Here is a 23,690-nt window from a genome sequence, read left to right as displayed (position 1 = left end):
TTACAGCACAACACCTGGCTTCACAGAATGCCCTTCAAGAATGCCCCAAAGAATTTAGGTGGCAGGAAGCTGCCTCGGCTCGTGATTAAGGAGAGGAAATTTTGGTAAGGCGGCAGACACCAATTAAGGAGATAAAAACAAAGAGGCATCAAGCATTAAGATATTACTTCACCTAATTTCACTGTAGACCAGGGCCCGGTCATGTAGAGCTCCAGCCAGCACCATGCACATGATAGCCTGGTAGGAAGGGCACCCCCTGAGCTGTGCAGCGAGGCCTGACCATCACTGGCCAGGAAGGTGTTACAGTCTCCATGTCTATAGAAGAGCAGCCCGAGGCTCTGAGAGGTTAAGAGAAGTGCCTAGCATCACAAAGCTAAGTAAAGGGCAGCACTGAAGTTCAAATCCAAGCACACTTGATTCCATAATACATGTCCTTTTCAACATAAACATGCACAGAACTGCTGAATGTTCTGGCAAATGGATTTTATTATGAAAATAGAGCCTCATAGTTCCCTTTTTTTCTGGATACGGCTCTACTTTGTTTTCCCAGAATTTATTGTGTAATTGAATGGAAGATGGAAGTACTTTGAACTCAAACAATGTCTGTACCTTTTGGAAAACATTAAATTCTTTCCTAAATAACTGGGTTTATTTACCATAATGAGTCTAAGCAGTCACCCCTGGGGTTTTGCAAACCCACTGGGGATCCACAGTTCCTTCCTATGGAGCTCAGGGCTAAGGATATCCAGGACAAGGGATAGGAGTACTGGACTAGGTATTCACAAAACCTGGGTTCCTGCCCATTCTTGGTGACTTTGGACAAGTCACAATCCTGTCTCTACCTAGGTTTTCTGTAGAGTCATCTCTCGTGTGCCCACAGAGTGCTGGGAGGACAAGCGGAAATGGTATTTGAACCAGGTCATTGCAAAGGCACAGGAAATGTTCTGAACAGAGACCAGAGAGCAGTCCCTTGGCTGGGGGCCATGAGGAGGCCGAGCGGGACAGGGAGAGATAGATGGCAGAATGGACACAGACCATGACTCATCAACCCGAGCTCACGTCCTCATCTGAGACTCTTTAATGTAAGTGACATCAAGACCATTCTCGGAATTCATGGGCAGTACTGAGCAAACCATGCTTCCCACCACCCCAGACTTCAGGAATGGGTGGCTCTGGGGATAACAGGTGCTTGCCTTGAGCTGTGCAAGTGACAGAATGTACCTAGAGGGAGAAAAATTCAAATGTGTGGTCATGAGATGGGGAGAGGGCTTGTGGTAGATCAGAAAAGTAAGGAACTCCATTTCCTCACTTGGCACAGCTGATCCCTCAGCTATGAGAGCTAAACAACTCAAGAAGGGAATGAAGCATTGAAGCAGTACCTACAACGGGGCAGGCACTAAGCTGCAATGTCTAATTTAATATTCACTCTGCCCCTATGGCATCGATATCCACAGACCGACTGGAGAAAATGAAAACACTGAGGCTTAGCAGAGTTACACGGCTTCTCTAAAATGAACAGGCAGTGCCAGAACCCGGATTCCAACCCAGGTCTGTCTGACTTCAAAAGTTCATGGTTTTTGCACTGAAAGACAGGCCTCTGTATTAAAAAGACAGTGAAAAGTCACTGTTGACCAAACAGGACTTGGGAATCAAGGGCTGTACAGGGGCAAGTCAAATGGCCAGACAATCCCAGAAAAACCCCCTTGGGCTTGGGCATGCTGCAGCTCTCCCCGGCAGGCACTGTTTTCCCCTCGGGCAGCCCGTTCAAGGTTATTGGGCTTACAAGAGCCAGAAAAACCCTGTCACGTAAGCACAGCAAATTGTATTGGCTCCATTTATGGTTGGAAAACTGAGGTTTTAGATGCATCAATTTATCATTTATTTAATCTCGAAAGTTGCACGAGTGATTGGGAAGCGATGCAGCTGAAAATCGGGACTTAGCTTTTCTGTGTCGGAGTGAAATGAGACAGGAGGTAGGGAGGCAGGAACTCATTCACGGTCTAGGAGCTAAGGCTCGGAAGGGGACGGTGGTTACCTTCCTGCCAGCACCTACTTAATCTCACACTTATGGTTTATGGACATGGGCAAACCGCCTGTCCCCAGCCCTCCCTGAATCAGGACTAAATAAATACATGAAGAAAAGAGCAAAGCTGGAGTCAGACCTTGAGACTCTGTGACTTGCCGCCAGCAGACTCTATTACCCCATTTTTTAATGAAGAATGGACCCTTTTGTATCAACATGGACAGGACTGGAAGAGATCATGCTGAGCGAAATAAGTCAAGCAGAGAGAGTCAATTATCATATGGTTTCACTTATTTGTAGAGCATAAGAAATAACACGGAGGACAGGGGGAGATGGAGAGGAGAAGGGAGTTGAGGGAAATTGGAGGGGGAGATGAACCATGAGAGACTATGGACTCTGAAAACAACCTGAGGTTTTGAAGGGGCAGGGGATGGGAGGTTGGGGGAGCCTGGTGGTGGGTATTATGGAGGGCATGTATTGCATGGAGCACTGGGTGTGGTGCATAAACAATGAATTCTGTTACACTGAAAAGAAAGTAAATTTTTTTAAAAAGTGTTAAAAAAAAAAAAAAAAAAAGAATGGACCCTTTTGCTGCCCCCACAGTGCATGCTTCCACGTGTCCCTTACCTGCTTTTGGCTAATCCCCCTGGGGCTGTAGGCCCTTCAAGTTTTAAGAACCACTGCTATTCTCCATGGGAGGAATCTTTGCTTTATTGGGTCTGGAGGCCAAGGCTCATTTTGCTTCGGATGATCAAAAAACATCTGCAAAGGCCAAAAAAGAAAAAACAAAAACAAACAAACAAACAAAAAACAAGAAGTAAGAGCTGGTTTCCAGAAGAGACAGTGTTAAAGGTTAACAAGGCATCCCGATAGGCCCCTCTCCTAGTCCCCTAGCCTCCAATACAGCACAATCCAGAAAGTCTGAGAGTTCAGAAAAAGAAACACAGAGACAAGAGCCCATTATAGGTGCTGTGCTCAGGGTTGTGAATAGCAGAGAAGGCAGAGAATTAGATTGATACTAGAAAAGAACATGCTAGAAGGATAAAGCAGGTACAATCTAGGAAGAAAGTATTGTTCAGTCACTGGTTACATAAATAGTAATTTGGAGAGAGAAGATTCAGATCATCCCTAAATACACTCTAGACCATGTTTTATTATCAAAGAACACTTCATGATATGTGAAATTTCAGTCAGTATAACACTACCTGGAAAAAATAGGTTGCAAAACTGTATATAATATTCTAATCAAATAAAAAAAAACTTTCTTTAATATACATGTGATAAAGAGAAAGGACTAGAAACAAAACAAAATAAGGCAACCTGGGCTGGTAGAATAAGGAATATTTTCATGTTTTACAACATTTTGTATACTCCAAAATTTCTAAATTTATATGAATTACTCTTAGTGTTGGAAAAAATATTATAAAAATATATAATATACAAAATTATATAAAATTTATTTTTATATAAATTATAAACATATATATGTAAAAATATTATAAAAATATAATTTTAGAAAGCTATTAACAGAATTCTATATTTGTCAGCTCTTTCTTCTGACAGAGTGCAGAAAAATCATAAAAGAAAACTTTGATAGAGTTGCTGGCATGAAAACTCCCACTTGTCTCCAAGAAAATGCTGTAATTTAAAGGAAAAAAAGAGTCCAGCTGTGCAAAGTGTAAAGAGAGTCAATGCATCTCAAAATAAACAGGCACTCCACATGAATGGACAAATCACAAAATAGAAAACATAATTAACAAGCATATAAATTATGATGAATCTTGAAAGAAACCCAAAAGGGACAACTGGCAAACTAAGATGCCAGTTTATAGAATTTCCACTATTCAGCAGTTTTCAAAATGATAATACTCATTACTGAACCGGTTGTAATAGAATTGATATATTTTGAGGGAGCAGTAGAAATTAACTTAACCTTTTTAGAAAGCAACCAGGTCATAGAATTAAGAGCTTCTGACTCGCAGGAAATAAGACAATAAATAATTGAAAGGAGGAAAAGATAACATATTTTGGTTTCCCTGCACAGAAATGACTCCCTACTTTTCACAGTTGTGGCGAGGTTTGGAAGAGGAACAATGGGATAAAGAATGCGTTTTATAAAGCAATATGTACAGGCAAGAAGAAAAATCATTTTCCATTTGAAAGTGATTTGTAATGGTGAAAATCTAAGGTTAACAACTAAGCTTTTGGCAAAAGGGAAGCAGTTAAACTAGGGTACCCACATCTGCTAGAAAGGATATATATACACATCCATATAGCGATATTAATTAATTTAAAATATATAAGGTAATACGTAATAACAGATAATATATATAAAAAATTGTGTGTTAATTTATATAGCAAAGTGGGGAAATTCTTCAAATACTAAAAATGAAAAAAGTGAAACAGAGAATGTTATCTGTGCATACATCATTGTGAAGAAATATCTAGAAAACAGGCACATGATTGAGACCCAAAAACAGTTGAGGAGCAAGCATAATAAAGGAAGTCAAATGGAGAGATGAGAATTCCTCTCATTTCTCCGTTTGACTTCCTTTATTATGCTTATTATGTTAGCAGAGTAATGAAGGCAAAACTCTCAGGGACAGAACTAAAAATACCTTGTGCATCAACTCCATTCCCACTATTGGGCTGATCTCGGAGCCTGTCCTAGGAGATGCAGCATTAACTGAGCTGAGAGGAAGCCACAGCGGCCACAATCAGCTCCTTCCCATGACTCCTGGGAGAGTCCTGAAGTCTCTGAGGCCCCACCCCTTTTCATGTCATGTACGTTGCCTTTGTGGCACGAGTTTGTAATTATGCATGCATTCATATTATTATCCGATCGCCATCTGCCGCCTCTAGTAAAAATGGAAACCCCTTCGGCAGAAACCTCGTCAGCCTTCTTCACTACTATCCTCAATGCCTAGATGAGGGTACAGCACGTGGTAAATACTCAGCAAATTATTTGTTGAGTGAATGAAAGGCCACCAGTTCTTAAGAGGTCTGTGCTGCTCTCAGGCATCACTAAGGGAAAAGGTTCTTTCTTGTCACCCTCATGAGGAACACCACGGGCAGCCCACTGGCCTTGAGGGAACACTGCTTGCTTATGCTGGTGTGCTGCCATCCCCCCATGCCCCCCAGTAAGTAAGCTGCTGGGGCATGCAACTTTGGTTTGAGTTCAGTGTAGAAACAGCAGAGGAGGACAGCTAACACTGGTCTTCCTCCCCCAATCATCTGCTCAGAACAACTTGGCCTCCTAGGAGATAACAACCACTCCTTGCCCTTGATTTCTAAAAACAACTAGTTGAAACCAAGTAGCACAATTGTTGATATACATCTATCGCAGGTGATGAGAATCTTCCAGAAAGAGTCACTGCTGGTCAGGAGACTGCCGCCCTGGTGAACTTTGCCCAGCTGCAGAAATCGTAAGGGTCCTTGGTCCTCCGAGTAAGAAGCTTTCACAATCGTGACCATAACAGCTACCATGCATTCAGAACTAGCTATGCACTCAACACTGATGAGCTTTGGGGTTTGAGGGTCAGAGCTCTGGGATTAGGCAGATTGGGGCAAGAGTATAAACCATCTCTCACTAGTTACATGACCTCCAGCAAGCTATTCAACCATCTACGACTCAGCTTCTTTATCTATAAAATGGGAATAATAATAAAAGAGCCCATCTTGTAGGAGAGTTTAAATAATCCAGTAAGGTAATACACCCAAAGGGATCCCAACAGGGATGGTGACAAAGATTATATGCATAATTTCATTGACTTCTCACCATGGCCTACCCTATGTGTGTCATGACCATCTCAGACTACAAATAGGGAAACTGAAATAGGGAAGAGGAGTGATTTTCTCAGAGTTAATGATGGCACTCCAAGTGCCCTGTGCTCTTCTGCCCTTTGCACCCCGCAAGGTGGTTTCCTTCTGACAAACGGACCATGTCCTACCCTGTTCACATGGGGTCATACCTGCTTAGCCCCCTCACCACCCCCGGCACCAGCTTAAGTGCCCCTGGACTCTAGAAACTTTCTTGACCCCACAGAGATGGACACGACTCTACTGTACCCATCCTGGCTCTCAGGAGCCTATGTGACATTTCTCCATTTGCAGATGGGATAGCCCACCCAGACTGAAGGCTCCTTTAAGCTTTGTTTCTGCCCGTTCCACATCTAGCCAGTTCTGAGCCAGAAGCGGGATGTGCTTGGTCGCGTCTGAATGAAAGAATGAAGCTGGCTCTGATACCACCCTTTCCCATCCCCCAAATCCTTCAACCGCTAGACGCAGACTCACCCACACACCACCTCCACTTGCTCGAATCCCCTTGCCAGCACTGCGCTGCAGATGTTCATTTGATCTACGGGATCTACTAAGTGATAGGGAATTTACCATCTGGCGGGGGCACATAGAGCTAGGTGAACAGCTCTGCCTCTTCGAAGGTCTCAAAATGAAAAGAATCACCACCACCATCCCCACCCCCGTAAAAATAAATCTAATGGGTTAAGCACTGAGACACGCTGAGCCTGTGCTCAGTTCTGAGAACCTCACATGCACCAACACATTTCATTCTCACACAACCCAGCGCAGACCACGGCACCTGCTCCCCACCTTGGTGAAGTCATTTCCCCTCCACCAGGACACTCTTCTTCATCCCTTGAATATCTTCACAGCTGATTCACTCTCATCCTCCTCACACTATTTTTCTGCCCTGCCTCTTGGGGATATCAACAGCTACCTTTGGAATCATTCTAGTTCCCTGGTCGCTCAGTCCTTTGATCTCTTCTACTCCAAAGATGGTGACTTGAGCCACTCATCCCCAAGATCATATCTCTGATCTTATCACTTTCAAAAATTATGCCACAGTTTTGATTTCAGGCACCACCACCCCCTATCTTTGTGGCTTAGTCCAACCAGTACCGACCTCCAACGATCTTCCTGTGGTTGCTCCTACCACCTTCTCACTGTCTCTCATTTCCTTCATGTCTTAACTTCCCTTCCTACCCAGCTTCAACTCCATGGTCAGTCATTCATTTGGCCTCTCTCATCACACAATGTTGGATAAACCCCAATCCTGGTCAAATCCAACTCCCTGTCTTCCTCCACACCTGCAGATGTGCAGCTCCATGGCTAAAGAAAATCACAAAATAATACTTATGGATTTCCCTTCAAGTTCACGATCACTAAGTGCAAGCAGCTCCTTCATGCTTCCTAGCAATCACATATTACTTTTCTGGTCAATTCACTTGCCGTCTCCTAGAGGACCACTGACTTCCTCCCCATGAAAAGTCCCCTTATCGTCCCTCTCCCTTGATGAGCTGCTACTTATTCATAGAGAAAAAGGAAGCGACCAGAACAGAATTACCACACACACAATGCACCTTTGTACCATAGATACTCATCTTACTTGAATTTACACCCAAATGACCTCTTATTGCTACAGATGAATTGGCTGCACCCAATACTTGGAAAAACCAACATTTGTTCCACTAGATCCTGTACAGTCTTATCTACTTATGGATATTCTTCTACAAAATCTCCCCTTTTGCTTTTGCATTGTATGTAGATCTCGCAAAGATCATGCTTATCAGCACACACACTGTTTCTCCTATCTTAAACACACACACACTCACCCCTCCCTTGATTACGGCAGCCACCACCTGACCCTGATCAGTCTTAGCATCATCACCTAAGCAGTATGTGCCTCAGAAAAATTCTCACCTGAAATGCTTAATTGTATATAATCAAGCCTTTATAGATAATCTCAGTTTTTAGAAAACACAGGCAAAAGAAGAATAAGTTGGGGCGCCCGGGTGGCTCAGTGGGTTAAAGCCTCTGCCTTCCACTCAGGTAATCTAGCCCCGCATGGGGCTCTCTGCTCAGCGGGGAGCCTGCTTCCTCCTCTCTCTCTGCCTGCCTCTCTGTCTACTTGTGATCTCTCACTGTCAAATAAATAAATTAAATCTTTAAAAAAAAAAAGAATAAGTTATATGACAGCACAGAGACGTTATTAGACAAATCGAGAAAGCAAGGCATTCTATAGAACAACTGAACTGGGTTCCTTTTCGGGTCAATGGACAGGAAAAACAAATGGCTTCAAAGACAGAAATATCATATGCTATGTGCAGACTTTGCCTGAATTGATTTGAACAAAATACCACTGGGGGCAAATGAGGATATTTGCATATAGATTTGGCATTATATGATAATAAGAAATCATTGTTAATTTTGTTAGGCATAATAATCAGTCTTATTTTATTATGATTACATAATATGGTTATGTTGGTTTTTTAAAAAAGTCCCATGCAGGTAAAGTAGAGATGAAATCAACCTTAGAACACTTCAGCCAAAATATAAATGAAGCAAATATGAAAAAAATGCAATGTCATATGAAAAAAAAATGTGCTCAAATTAAGCTATGTAAAGAATAAGAATGAGCTGCAGACTCTTTCCAGACAATATCATTTGGGAGTTGGCAGAGTTTGAAAGAGCTTTAAAAGAAGGTATAGGAGACAATTTTTCTGTTTTACTAAAAGAATTCACTGAAAAAAAGATATAAGACTTTATAAGAGTAACAGATTTAACCACGGCACAAGTTCCAAATAATCTTCATTTCCTTGTTCCTTCTGGGTAGCTTCTTGACCTCATCTCACCTCCTAGCTCCTGCCTCCTTTCCTTTGCAGTAAATCTCCTTGAATGAACTTTGTGAGGTCAGCGTTTCCAGTGTCCACCTTGCCACTGGTACTTGAATGCACCCCAGAAAGCCTTGCCATCTCTGGGAAACTGCTCTCATCTACGTCAACAAAGACCTTCCTGACTCCTGTGTTGCTAAGTAAATGGTCAGGGCTCGGTTTTCACCTTCTTCAGCTCATCAGCTGTGTTTTACCAAGTTAGTCATTTCCTCCTTCTGGCTTCCAGAACCTACATTCTCTCTCCTGGTTTTTCTCCACCAGGTAGCTGAGAAACCAGGTTCAGTCAGTGACTTTCTAAGGAAAGGAACTTCTTTTTTTTTTTTTTTTTTTTTTTAAAGATTTTATTTATTTGACAGAGAGAAATCACAAGTAGGAAGAGAGGCAGGCAGAGAGAGAGAGGGGAGAAAGCAGGTTCCCTGCGGAGCAGAGAGCCCGACGTGGGGCTCGATCCCAGAACCCTGGGATCATGACCCGAGCCGAAGGCAGAGGCTTTAACCCACTGAGCCACCCAAGAGCCCCTAAGGAAAGGAACTTCTTAAGAATTTAAAAACAACAACAACACAAAAGCCAGGTGGGGAGATGGGTATAGACTAAAGCACTACACACCCTTGACCATCCCCCTATCCTCTGTTATACATGAGGAGAAGCAGCAGTGTACAGAGCACTGATGGTCAGACTGTGAGCACACCGTGATCATCGCATGACTTGTTGACCTTCAGATTCCCAAATTCTCCCTCAGTCGTTCTGATCCCCACAGCCTGGGATGGGCTCAGAGATGGGCATTCAGCAAGCACCCACTCAACGCTGATCTGAGTGGTCCCCCCTGCACACCACGCTCTGGGAAACAGAGGGCAGCATTCTGCAAAGCGAGATCTACAGTTGGTGCTACTTTGAGAAAGCTTTCTCAAGATCCACGATGAGAACAGTACAGATATCGAATGAAATCATCTTTTATACTAATTTGAAAGAGTGATTTCATGCTTATTGAATCTAAAAATTGCTTTAAAAATAAGGCTTGTGGGGTGCCTGGGTGGCTCAGTGGGTTATGCCTGTGCCTTCAGCTCAGGTCATGACCCCAGGGTCCTGGGATCAAGCCCCATGGACTCTCTGCTCAGCAGGGACCCTGCTTCCCGCCCCCTCCACCCCCCCCCCCCCCGGTCTCTCTGCCTACTTGTGATCTCTCTCTCTGTCTGTCAAATAAATAAATATCTTAAAAATAAAATAAGGCTTGTATTTTCAATGTCCTTCGTTTCACTAGTCCAATAAATCCTTTCCATTGTATTTTAGAAACTACTGATGTGTGACGGGTTGGGGGGGCATGATTCTTCATGGACAGTTTGAGAAGCCCTGGCTTTGGAGAAAGAGCTCATGCTCTGTTATCTCAAAAGCCCAGATTCAAATCCTGGCTTTTCTATCTGTCCAATAAAGGAGGATAGTCCAGTTCGCCAACTTGTATAAGCCTGGTGTCTTCATCTTTAAAGGATGGATAATAATACCTTAAAATTTGCTCCTGCAGGGTTGTGGTGACAATTTAACGCTAGACTTTATCATTTGTTGCAGCTAATAATTATTGAGCTTTAACCGTGCACTGAGTGCTTTCCATATGGTAAAGCTCCTGTAGTTCAGTGAAGCTCATTTAATTCCTGCAGCCGCAAGTGCTGAGGCCAGGTGTGCGAATAGCCGCTTCCACAGTCCCCAGAGACGCCCCAAAGGTTGAGGCTGCTGACTCACTCCCAAGACCCTAACCTGAGTTCTATCAGTGGGGGCCAGTGCAGGACAAAAAATTAATAGTTCCATCTGACAAGCCACAGTGTTGCTCCTCAGAAACATGTTAAGCAACAGGAAACCTACTTGTAGTTAACCAATCTGCAGAGAGGGTGGAAGGAAACTAGGAGAGATTTCACAGGGTGTCTGGGTAGCTGTGTTTGCCCGTGTTTACCTGAGGGCAAGCCCAGCCTCCCAGCTAACGGTGGGAGGGGGTGGGGAGGGACATCCTGCCCAATTCAAAGCCCTAAAGATAAAGGCGCTTTCATTCCTGCCTGCACCAACTGTTTCAGACCCAGGCTGCATAAAAAGTGTCTCTTAACAGAGATTACATCTTTTCCCAGCCAGGCAGGCACTGATGGAGAAGGCGGGCCTGAGTACATTTCCCTGAGGTTTTCGAAAAGCATGAGAACAGAATTTGGTGGGGGGCCCTGGGTTCCCACCACAGACACTCTGTGGTTTCTGACCAGAGCCAGCCGCTTCCCCACAGGGAAGGAGAGCTCTGAACTCAGGATGAGCAGGGCCCCGGCAAAGGGAAATCACGGGCCATTTGCTCCTGTCTTCAACCGTGTGCCTTCGACAGTTGTGTATTTGTAGAAATAGTTGCCTTCCCATTTGACAGGTACCTGGCTGCAAGGAGACACTTCACACCCCATCAGCTCCCCTCTGGATGCTGCCCACTGCCCCGCACCCCACCAGTGCTCACAGCCCCAACCCCAGCCAGCCTTTTGCCCCATCTTACCACACCGTAAACCACAGGACACTCCACTCGGCTGGTTAGAGTCGAGCCAAGAAAGGAGCAGAAGGGCTTGTAAGGAGGGTTAAATAAGCACTGCGCCCCTCCCAAGCAACAGGCCCACCCCTTCTTCCTTCAACCCACACCCAACAGAGAAAGCAAAGAGCAAATGGGCCTCCCTCCTCCTCAGGAAGTGGGACTGTTTCACCTCCTCATAATATTTTAAAAAGCATGAAGTTTCCATGACAGAAGTTTTTACACAGACAAATAGGTATAGGGACAAACACAGTGAACCTGTTTGCAGAGCCCAGCTCCAAAGAGTACCAACAACTTGCCAACTTGATCTGTTCCCCTCCCCCTCTTCCTCCCCTGGAGTAACTTAAAGCCAGTGCCAGCCCTCAGATCCGACTCCACCACCAGTTCTTCTCCATTGGCCTTTCACGAGAAATGTCCTACTGTCCTAATGTCCTAGGACATCCACTTATGTCACAAAGGAACCTCCCTCGCTGGCATCCAGGATGGTATTTGCTATGCGTCACCCTTAGGAAACATGGGACCAGAGGCCCTCCAATAATTTTCTAGGGAGCTTAATTCTCTATAATACACTGCACACACCCTGGGTTCTGCCAGAGAACTCAGTGCAAATATAGCACCATCATGCCATTAAAACTCAAACCACATTCCAATTGTTACCAGTTCTCCCCAAAGTGTTTTTTTTACACTAAATGCCTTAAATGAGGATCTAAACATTTTGTGTGGGTGATAAACCACTCTCAACTCTCTTTTAATTTCAAGTCATTCCCCACGCCCTTATTTTCCTTTTTTAGGACATATATTTGTGGGAGAAACAAAGTCACCTGACCCACGGAATGTGCCTGGTACTGAATCTGGTTGAGGACCTCCTTACCGTATTGTTTAATTTACTCCTCTCTGCCCTCTGTTTCCTGTAAACGGAGTGTTAGATTTCAAGTCTTGTTGAGATTTCAGTGGTTTCAAGTTTAATGCTTCTCCCAAGGTTTTTTTTGTTTTGTTTTGTTTTTTGTATGTAGGAGGGTCTAAGTCCTGAGTTGTCCAGGGGACTTCAGGGTAAGGAACATGAGAAGAGAGGCCTGAGCCCCTCCACTTTGCAGCAGTCCCCGAGTCCATGAGAACAACACACACAAATACTCAGGGAGAGGTTTGTTCATGCTGTTGATACTTAGTGCCTATCGTGATCCATCCGGAGATACGGCCGTGCAGAAATCAGCCAGAAATCCCACACCCCCCAGAACTTGCCTTCCAGGGAGGGGAACGGCAAAAGAGTAAAACAAAATAAATATGTATGTGACGCTTTGGAAGTAGACAGCTGCCGTGTGGAAAATTAAAGCAGGGAAGATGGAATAGGGACAGTAAGATGTATGAGGGGAGAGGGAAATCTGTGTTAAATTCAATCATCAGAAAGCCTCACTGAGAAGAAGGCAGATTTCTGAAGGAAGGCGATTCTAGGTGGATGGAACAGCAAAATCCTAGGCAGGAGACAGGCCTGACCTGTTCAAGAACAGCACTGAGACCAGGAACAGGGCAGGCGAGAAGAAGGGTGGCAGAAGGTGAGGCTGGGAAGCATTGGGAACCAAATCACCTAGGGCCTTTGTCCGGTGTAGGATTCTAGCTTTCACTCCGAAGAAGACTTGGCTGACTTTAGTTTGAAAGGGATCCTTCTGGCTGCTGCTCTGAGATTCAAGTGCTGTACACAGTAGGTTGCAGAAAGTTAAAAAAGGAAGACCTTTCAAAAACTTATTGCAACAATACAGGCAAAAGAGGGTCATGAGCCATCTACTAAGTTCCTTCCTGGGTGCTAGCAATTTATTTATTTATTTATTTATTTATTTTTAAAAGATTTTATTTATTTATTTGACAGAGAGAAATCACAAGTAGACAGAGAGGCAGGCAGAGAGAGAGAGAGGGAAGCAGGCTCCCCGCTGAGCAGAGAGCCCAATGCGGGACTCGATCCCAGGACTCTGAGATCATGACCTGAGCCGAAGGCAGCGGCTTAACCCACTGAGCCACCCAGGCGCCCGGGTGCTAGCAATTTAGAGACGTTACCCAACGAAATCCTTCCCAGCAGCCTAGGGGGTGGGCATTTAAGAATCCTCTTGTATAAACAAAAAGGAAACTCCAAGAGTTTAAGCTAATTGCTCGAGATGTCATCACCAATGGTCAAACTAGATGATTCTAATCCCCCAAACTGCTTGTGCTATCCAACATCTGTCTCTCTACTCAGGGCCCTTCAAAGGGTTCCTAAGAGTCTGGCTGCTTTCAGCTGCCATGGCTGGTCACGATCTTGGACCTTCCAGTAACACCTCTTTCCTCTGCCCTGATCATCATCTCCTCAACTCCTCAGTATGCAAACCTCACCCTCCTCTGTACCTCAGAACCTAAATTTTCTGTCCCTAGAGACCCTGACTCCCCACTGCCCCCAGAAGGGTACCTCAGCTAACCACAATGCCTCTGAGAAGCAGTCCACTTGTCCTGGCTTCCAGAAGCCTTCATCGTGATGGGCTCCCCTTTCATGACTTGTGTCAGCTGGGCTACCACTTAATCCCATCATGACACCTCTTTCTGTTTTTCATGTCAAGGATGGCTGGTTGCAGCACCCCTACTGCGATCTTTCCACCATGATGAAGCTGTGGCTGAAAGTGGCACCCCAGCTCAAGATTATATTTTCCAGGAAGTGCGCATGTGTGTGTGCACGCGCGCGCGTGCACACACACTCACCCCCCCCCCTGCATCTAGGTAAGAGCAGTGGACTATGAAAGGTGAGCAAAATAGCCAAGTGCAGCTGGCCTTACCCCAACAGAGCTTCTTGGTAGAGACTCCCTGAATTTTTATTTGTACTGGTCTAGGAATATCAACAGAATCCTCAGCAGCAGGGGTGCCTGCGTGGCCCAGTCATTAGTGTCTGCCTTCGGCTCAGGTCATGATCCCAGGGTCCTGGGATGGAGCCCCGCATTGGGCTCCCTGATCAGTGGGAACCCTGCTTCTTCCTCTCCCTCTCCCCCTGCTTGTGTTCCTTCTCTTGCTGTATATCTCTCAAATAAATAAATAAAATCCTTAAGGAAAAAAAAAAAAAAAAGAGAATTCCCAGCAATAGATTTTTCCATCATCCACACAAATCTCTCCTCATCCCAGCACTTCCCCAGCACAGGGAAGCAATAGGAGTGTCCCTTAACACAGTCAAAGCCAGAGGTTCCCAAATTCGTCGGCACCAAGTGCCTCTTGTATTTGTTTCCTCCTGTTATGCCTGCCAGGTTTTAGAAGATGCTATCAGCCAAATTTAATTAAGAGCACGAGTTCTTATTTGTTATCAAATGAACAGAGATACTGCTGCCAATAAGAGAGTCTGATCAGCACGAGATTGTCATTGTGATCACGAGCAGCTGGTAAAATTCCAGCATGATACAAAGAAACTGGATAATTTCCTTGGCCTGTACAGATTTTCTTTTCTTTTCTTTTCTTTTTTTTAAATAAATGTTCTTCTGCCATCTGGCTTTTTGAAATACTCCAAGCTTCTGATGGATCTCTGGAGATCCTGGGCAAGGAATTCTGGTTTGTATGCCCCAATTCTTATCCTCCCCTAAAATCATAACTTTCTGATCTCAGCTGGCCTCCTGAAAAACAGGTTTTACTGGTTGGCTAGATAGGTAGGGTGCTTAAAAAAAACTACCCACAACTGCCCCCCAACTAGGCAGAAGTAAGGCATTCTTATCAGGAACAATCTGGCCCCCAAGTGTGTAAGGCTCGGGAGCACAGCATTATAAAGCCAGTGTTTTATTGACTACAAATCAAACAGATAGAGGCACCCCGCCCATCCTCTCAGGGCTCAGCAGCGGACGCAGGCAGCCGGTACGCCAGAAAGACGCCCCCCTCAGGGACCGAAGAACAGAGCTGTTACAGCCCAGCAGAGTTACTGAGGGGGTCCGGATTTCTCGCTGAAGAGCAGAGGAAGACCAAATGACGACACAGGAGGGAAAGAGTTCTACTGAAAGACCAAAGATTAAGTATTTTCCCTTAAATTCTGATAATGAGGGTCTGATGACCTACATCTTTCTTTAAGGCCAGTTGAACTGTGTCTTTAATAAGAACCAGGATGTCCGCTAGTGTTTTTCTAAACATGATTTTCCCCAGGAATTGCTGGGCCGGAGATCATGCCACGGACTGTTTGTTCCTTCCTTCCATCTCGATTTTTACCTGACCAGACAGAAGGATGTCAGGACAGAGTTCCTGATATTTCCCAAAGGTCAAAGTCCCTGACGGTGAGCTGCCACTCCTTAAGGCCACCAAAGTGTCGAATGTTTACCTTGCTCATCTTAGCAAATTGAGCTCTTTCCTAGGTCCGGCCAGCTGGGCCACCATACAAAGAGAAAAGGGAAGAGAATGCTGAGAGTCTGTCCTCATGGAAGACCCTCCCCCTAGTCCCATAGCCATCAAGGTCAGTGCAGGTGAAAGGAACCACTAGGGCACTCATTACTTCTCTATATTACCTCAGCCTTAACACCATCTAGGAAGCACCTAAAAATAGAGATGCCCAATACTGTCCTCAGTAGCTTCTGATCTAGTTGCTCTAGACCAATAAACAAGGAGCCCTTGAAGAACAGGAACCTTCGCAGGAGGGGGGCCTCAGGCAGAGTGGGAGGGGCCGTGTTGGCTCAGCCTAGGGTGAATATGGATGGCGAGTCAACAACAAGGCCTCAAGCATGTGAAGTCCTTGCTTAGCCCAGGCTCCTCCACAACCTGGGGCGTCCATTGCCCCTTCATGGCCCAGAGTTCCTGAGGAGGGAGCAGGGCCTCGGGCTCAGTCTGGGTCTTTGAGAATTTCAGGCCAAAACTGTTGTCAATTCTGGACCATCCTCTCCAAGGGGAGATGTGAACAACTCACATCTGTCATGAGGTCAGGGGGAGTCAGGCCTACCAGAGAAAGTGCGAATTGCCCTTCGCCTCCACGTGCATCTTTCACCTTTCTCTCCCCTCGGTTGTGAGGGTGAGTCCGGTCGCCAGATGACACAGGCAGCAACGGGACTGAAGACTAATCTTGTGGGCATGGAGTGTGCTGCAACTGGCGCCATCTCAGACAAGGGCTCGTGCTCAACTTGCCCTGTTGGCAAATGGTCCTTCTCCCCTAGAGGGCAAGGGCTGGTTTTCTGAAGTTTTCTATATTCGCATCCCTCCCTACCACCCATACACAAAAACGACTTTATACCGGTACCCAGTTGGTGCTCAGTGGAGCATGCTAACCAGTAGACGGCCTGGATAGTTTTCTTCAGGGGCCAGATCCACAGATCTCAACATTCACTAGCTTGTTACACCCTCAACCCTCCTTACTCATCATTTCCCTCTCTTCATTTCAGGGATCCCAGGGCAGACCCATTCCCTGCCCTTCTCCACAGAGGAAGTTTCCTGGTCTCCAGGGAGGAGGCCTCCTCCTGTGTGGACCTGCACCACACTCCCGACCTAAGTGAGCGTTCTCTTATAGGCTCCTCCTGGTGCTATGGAAGGGTGAAGGTCTTATCCTTCTAATTGGATAGGGCTCTGTGGGGATAGAGTTCACTAACATCCATTCTGCTGTTTCAGCACTGCCAAGCACAAGGTATACAAGTGGTACTCGTATCAGACTAGGGCCCACTGCTAGGCCTTGTAATATGTATGTTGGGGTGGGGAGGGGGGGTGGCTAATTTTTAAATAGGGCAATGATTTCAGACTTGAACCGAAATCGTCAATGGGCATGAAGCCCCTACTTGGTGTATATCCCTGCAGAGAAAGAGAGAGGGAGAGAGAAGTCACCGTGGCTCCTTCTGGGGGCCTCCTCCATGGCAGGTGCAGAACTAAAACTGTACACAGAAGAGTTCTTTCAACCCTAACTGCCATCCTCTGAGGTTGGCAACATTATTGCTTCCATTTCCCAGAGAAGGAAGCTGAATTTTAAAGATGTTGAAGGGCTTTGACTAGTAAATGGAAAGGCTAAAACTGAAACCCAGCACTGTCTGAATCTGAAGACGATGTTCTTAAAGGCTGTGCTCCAGTGGCCCTCTTGTTTGACCTGTGACTCTCTCGGCCACAGTCGTGCCCACCTAACACCGGAAGCAAATGGTTTCAGTTATAAGGAAACCAACAGTATTGAGATCAAAGCCCAGTGCACACTTGGGATGCTAGATACTTGATATGGTGAACTGGATCTTATAACAGCCCCGGATGGTTGCTGGTATTACGGTGGACCTTTGGTATTTACAGAGTCAACATCTGAAACTGTTAACTATTGGAAAACAACCCCAAAGGTCCTAAACATAAAACAGGCTGATCTTGCTTGTGAATGAATATGAAGTATGTGCACAGAAAGTTGGTAGAAGCCAGTCCCTTCATATGTGAGAGGGCTCATCCCCAGACCACGACCCGGGGTACTGGGAGGTGGAGGGGAATGGGCAGGCTCTGTGCCCTCCAAGCACCAGAAAATGATACAAATAATTCCTTGTGAACTATAGTTCCCAAAGAAATAAGGCTGCTAGTCCTTGTGAAGGAAAGTTTATACTCTATGATGAATGCCTGCTAACGGATTTATTAATGCCTACAGCCCTATTCATGAAATCATGATTCACGAAATCATAGGAGACAGAAATTGTTTAATTGTTCAATTATGTCTGACTGCATATATGGGGGAAATTTTGTGCTCTGGTAGCATATGCATGAGTCCTCTGTCAGATGAGAATGAATGTCTCACCTTAAGACTGATGTCAATAAATGAGAATTTGGTCACAATGCTGAGGAAGAAGTTGATTAAGAATTCTCAAAGATTTCTTGGGATGTCTGGGTGGCTCAGGCAGTTGAGCATCCGTCTCTTGGCTTCAGCTCAGGGCATGATCGAGTCCCAGGTCGCGGACCCCATGCTCAGCACTGAGTCTGCTTAAGATGCCCTCTCCCTCCCTTCCCCTTTTCACAGCCTCCCACCCCGCACTCTCCCTAAATAAATAAATAAATAAATAAAATCCTAAAAAACAAAAAAGAGAATTCTCAAGGATCTCAACAGAACACCCTCACGAACGTCAAGTCTGCTGTTGCAACACTTTATAGAAGGAGTGTGAGGCTGGGGAGTCATGCACCCTGCCCAGTCAATGTCTGGCCCTGAAGCCTGTGAGCTCTCCTTCCTACAGCCCACTGGCAAGTCAGCAAAAAAAGTTGTCAACTGCTGCATGCTGACCCAGTTAACGAATATGACTTAGGAGGGTAGAGGGGAAAAAAGGAGGGCGGGGAAAATGAAGGGCCACACCTGGGTTCCCCACAATCCTTCCCCCGCCCCCACCACTAGGCTTGGCAAAGCTGCGAGCTTACCTTTGGACCACATCTATTTGGAACAATCAATTCGACAAAGATGCTGGTAACTCTGAGTGCAGAACTATAGACCCACAGGTAACTGCCACTCCCCTGCACTCACAAGGCTAACAGCCTTAAATACCATGAAAATCAGACAAACAATGACCTAAATACCTAATGCACTATTTACTTTGCATCCCACCGCCCCCACAGGCACAGCCCCAGACAGTGAGCACCTGAACCAGCTAGTTACCTCTATGTTGCCAGGGCCAAGGTCAGTGCCTGTGGCTTGGCTTCATGTGCCAAATAAGTGAATATTTTCTTCTTGCAAAAAAGGTGCTCAAGAGTCACAGCTCAGGAGTAGGGGCTCTACATCCAACCTGGGATCAAAACATCCATGGAGGGGGAAAGCCTGGAGGACAGGAGAGAAACAGAAAGGAGGTGGGCAAGGGGACTCCAAAAGGGAGACTGGGACCTCAGCCCGTGGCACTGTGAGTCACCCCAGATGAGTCCGGTGATTAGGAGGCACACAGTGGAGAGCAGATAAGAAGCTTCAGAACAGGGGAGGGAAGTGCTGAGCCTGTAGAGACTACCCAGTGCCAGCAGGACGAGACTGCTGCAGCTCACAACACCCCTCCACTCCCTGAAAGGAAGCAGCCAAGAAACTACGAACAGTTGCTGCTTCTGGGCCACCTGCCGCAGGCCACATCTGAGGCCAGATACCTGCCAAATCTTCCAAATAACCCCTCAAGGCAGTGCAGCGCAGAAACCCAGGGTCAGGGAGGCTGCGAGACGTGCCCACGAGCACCCTACTCTTAGGACACAGAGCCAGGATCTCAACTGAGATTTGACCCAAGTCCCACAGGCCAGGAAAACCTGGGTGCAGGCCCCCGTGCAGACAAGACGAGGACTAACTCTGGGATGAGGAAGACACTCAGATGGGACCCAGTTCGAGAGAGCAGAGCAAAATTCTGTGGGAACGCATGCAGCTTTGCAGTCAGAAGAATCTAGACTTGGACCCCAGCCGCATTATTCATCCCTGTGTGATCTCAGGCAAATGTGATATAAGCACTCAGTGTCCTCCTTTGTAAAATGTATGCAAAACCACCTACCTCCGGGGACTACTGTAAGGGTTGGAAGTGAGGACCATGCTTACTCAGTGGTGGCTTGTAGACCTGCGCCCAGCAGGAGCAGGGAGGGGGCACGGGAGGCGGCAGCCCGGCTTCGCTACCGTGGGTGGAGGAAGTCTTCATTTTCGAGAGGAGATGGACTTTCTGGGAGTGTCATGAGTCAATATTTGTCATTGGCTAAATACAGGACCTCAATGTTCACCTCGACAAAGCCGATGTCTGCTGCTTTCAGCGTTAACTCCTTCAAACGCTGTGGCACAGCCAAGAGAGGCTGATTTGGATCCTCGGGAAGTCAGAGCCAAGGGGGTGGTTCTAGGAAGGCTGAACTCCTGGAAAACTTGGAAACCAGGTCCTAGGCGAGATCCCTAGCTGTCCACTCAAATCACTGTGTGTCCTTGCAAGTCACATATCCTCTCGAGCCTCTGTTTGCTCACAAGGAAGGGAGCTGAACGATCCTTACTTCACAGGGCTATCGAAGGAACTTTCCAGCACACAGATGAAACGATTGTTGTTTTAAGTTTCTCTAAGACCATGATATAACTTCTTCACCTCTATAAAGCCACTGGAAATAAAGCTTGTGGGTAAAGCACCTGCCCATTTCAAAGAGGAAAAAGAAACACTGTTTTAAGAATATCTACTTAAGATGCTGAAGATTTCTCCTTAAAGCATCCTTCAATTATTACAACCGTTAGAAGAATCCCTTCTCTGTGATCATACGCATGAAAACACAAAGCTGTTCAATTCCCTCAGAGTCTGTCCCCCAGAGACCTCTGCAGACCCCACAGGGGAGGGGAATCCTGGCAGGAGGAGGGGACTGGAAAGTTCTGCCCCAATTTCCATGGAGCAGGGAGCTCACTGCCTGGACAGGGCAGGAAAAACCAGTAGACCCAAATTCTCACAAGAAAGCCTACTGTCCTTTGTCTGGATTTTTCCTTGATTCAGAAAATAGTCCAAACTCATTTCGCCTGCTAACCTTACCCTTAGGTCTCTTGCAACTGTACTGGGCCCCTAAGAAGAAATCAGGAAGTCAGTGAAGTGGTCCCAGAGTGAAACCAGGGTAGCACTGAAGTCTGGGCACCCAACTTTCATTTCAGGAGAAATGCTTCTGCACCTAGTCAGCTGCATCCCTGCTCTGAGCTGAGTGTTGGGGGGTGTTCGGGGGGTGTTCGGGGGGTGTTCTGGCCTTCTTACTTGGTGTTGAAATAACCCAAAGCGTTCTCACCACCCCCACCTCTCACCAATCAAAAGCTGTAAATGGAGAAAGAATACGTTGGGTTCTCTCTTAGTCTGTGAGCAGATGGGTTATTCAGAGCCACAGTCCTCTTTCCTGTTTCAGCTGTTCTCAACCTTCTAGAAGTAGGGTGTGTGTGTGTGTGTGTCTGTGTGTGTAGTAAGAACAAGTCTAATTTAAGGGCTCTGGGCTTAGGTATAGAGAAACAGGGTGAGGAAGATGAAGGGCCAGGAAGGGGGCAGTGAATTGAGGCAAAGACCATCCCTCGCCCCCCCACACACACACCTTGGCTGGACTGTCCTGGAAAGATCACGTTCCAGGTCTGAATTCTGCTGCAGAAAATAAGGTGAGTCACAGCCAAACACACCCACCTGAAGTTCACCCCAAGCCTCTAAGCCCAGCACCGTAACATGCATTCCCACTGACCCACATAAATATGATCAGCAGTCAGTCAGAACTCCTGCCTCCTCGTTCACCCAGCTCCCAGGATTTCGTGGCTTATGACACTGCCTCCATCTCCCAGTCACAGCTGAAAGACCAGAGAGACTGCAAAGAACAAAAGGTACAGAGACAGTGACCCAAACAGGAGCAGCAGTTCCCTCAGGGGCCTACCCTGTGCAGGGAGCAGAGAAGTGGGGACACCCAGTTCTGAGCACGGGACAGCGCGGGTCCTTTCATTGTATCCTGATACGACATCATATCCGAGGATGACAGCTACCATCCCCTGGTGGACCACCGCACAGCAGGCTGACCCCGGTGAATCTCTGTAACTTCACCCCCACGGAGGCTGGCAGCCTGCTCGAGGCCTTCACTGAAGACATCTGAGACACACAGAGGCTGAGGGTGTGTAGTCAGTAGCTAAAAAAGGACAGAGCCAGGATTAGAACCCGGGGCTCCCTGTGTCTGTTCTCCTTTCATCTTCAAAGTGAGGAATGCAGAGGTCTTTCTTTCTCTCTACTCTCCTCCCTTGCTCCCTCCCTAAAAAGATGGGAAGCAATTCAGTGTCAGGCTGGGGAACTCAATGTCACCGGAAACCAAAGAAAGACACATGAAAACAGTAAATTAATCTATCAAATTAATAGAGGCTGGAAATGTATATAACAGAAAGCTGACAAGAGCACTTTTATACACCTCTTGTATGGAAATTGCATACACTATCCCTTCTGAAGGGCGATTTGGCAAAATGTATCAAAGCACCAAAATATCCATTCTCTTTTAACTCAGTGGTCACATCTGAAAAAGTTAATAATCAGAGAAACTGTCAAAGCCTGTAGTTCCATCTCAGTCCACAAGTAACCTGAAACAACCACCATTTACAACAATAGAGGAACACCTAAATGTTATGGAATGTCCACAAAACAGGATATGATGAAATAATTAAAAAATCACATCCATGAAGATTTCTTAAAGCTTTTGAATGAATGATTGCATACATAGAGAAAACCACAGAAAGTAGTAAATCGAACCATCAGGTACTCATTACCCAGCATGTGCAATGATTAATTTATGGTCACTTGTTTTTCGGAGTTTGTTTTTAAGATTTACTGAGAGAGAGAGAAAGCATGAGCAAGAGTTGGGGGAAGGGCAGAGGGAGAAAACCTTCAAGCAGAACCCTGCTGAGCACTGAGCCTGCCACACAGCTCTAGTTCACCACTAATGAGATCATGACCTGAGCCAAAACCAAGAGTTGGATGCTTAACCGACTGAGCCATCCGGGTGCCCCAGTTTATGGCCAATCTTCTCTCATCCATATCCAATGAGTCCCCCAGCTTGGGTTTTAGAAACAAATTGTAGACACCATAGCATTGCATCCATAAATATATCAGTATGTATTTCTAAAATATATTCATTTTCAAAACATAAATTATCAAACCTAATAAAACTTTCAGTAATTAAGCTTTCTAAGCAAAAAGTGTTCATAATACAATGTGAATTGGTAAAGAATATTATAAAGCCACATATACTATAATCTTAGTTGAAAGAAAGTATGGTGTAGGGAGGGGGAGGGAAGAGAAAAAGAAATGTTATTCATAGAGAAAGTAACGTGAAGGAACCATGTCCAAAATATTGCCAGTAATATATAGTTACCCCTGTGTCATGGCCTTAGGATTTTTGTTTACTTTGGTACTTTTGCCTGTAGTTTTACTAACAGCAATCTATGGTGTTAGATACCTATTTATCATTACTCTTATTTTTCTTTCATATATGTTCAAAGTTTCCCACTCACATCATTTCCCTTCAGCATGAAAAACTTCCATTAGCAGTTGAGAGTAGGGTAGCTTGGGGCACCTGGGTGGCTCAGTCATTAAGCCTCTGCCTTCAGCTCAGGTCATGATCCCAGGGTCCTGGGATCAAGCCCACATCGGGCTCCCTGCTCAGTGGGAAGCCTGCTTCTCCTTCTCCTACTGCCCCTGCTTGTTTTCCATCTCCCACCATCTCCCTCTCTGTCAAATAAATAAATAAAATCTTTAACAACAACAAATAAAGAGTAGAGTTACTAGATATGAGGTTTCTTGTTTTTTCCTTCAACTGAGATCTTTATTTTTCCTTCACTTCCAAAGGATATTTTTTTCTGGGTATGAAATTTGGAGTTGACAGGTCTTTTCTTTCAGTATTTTCAAGATGTTATTCCCCTGCCCCTAGCCAACCTGGTTATAAATGAGAAGCCTATAGTTGTTTTAATAGGCTTGCCTATTAAATAGGAAATGTAACTTATTTCCCTAGCTGCTCTCATATCTTTTATCTTTCACATTCAGCAGTTTGATTATGATGTGGCTGA

At 45.6% G+C, this 23,690-nt stretch overlaps 1 protein-coding gene across 5 annotated transcripts in view; it reads right to left on the bottom strand.

Moving 5' to 3' along the window:
- Positions 1 to 23,690, bottom strand: part of ST6GAL1 (ST6 beta-galactoside alpha-2,6-sialyltransferase 1) — a 124,321-nt gene that overhangs the window by 35,021 nt on the left and 65,610 nt on the right. For 4 of the 5 annotated variants that reach the window (XM_044251961.1, XM_044251959.1, XM_044251962.1 and 1 more), the window contains one exon: positions 2,651 to 2,785. The gene's annotated coding sequence lies outside the window, so the exon portion shown is untranslated. Of the gene's footprint in view, positions 1 to 2,650; positions 2,786 to 11,218; positions 11,268 to 23,690 lie in introns of those variants that run through there. The other variant, XM_044251963.1, reaches the window with a different exon arrangement.

This window comes from Neovison vison, chromosome 6, assembly GCF_020171115.1.
Source record: "Neovison vison isolate M4711 chromosome 6, ASM_NN_V1, whole genome shotgun sequence".
Classification (NCBI taxonomy): domain Eukaryota; kingdom Metazoa; phylum Chordata; class Mammalia; order Carnivora; family Mustelidae; genus Neogale; species Neogale vison.
The sequence above is the reverse complement of the archived record's forward strand: the minus strand, read 5'-3'. Positions and strand labels throughout refer to the sequence as shown.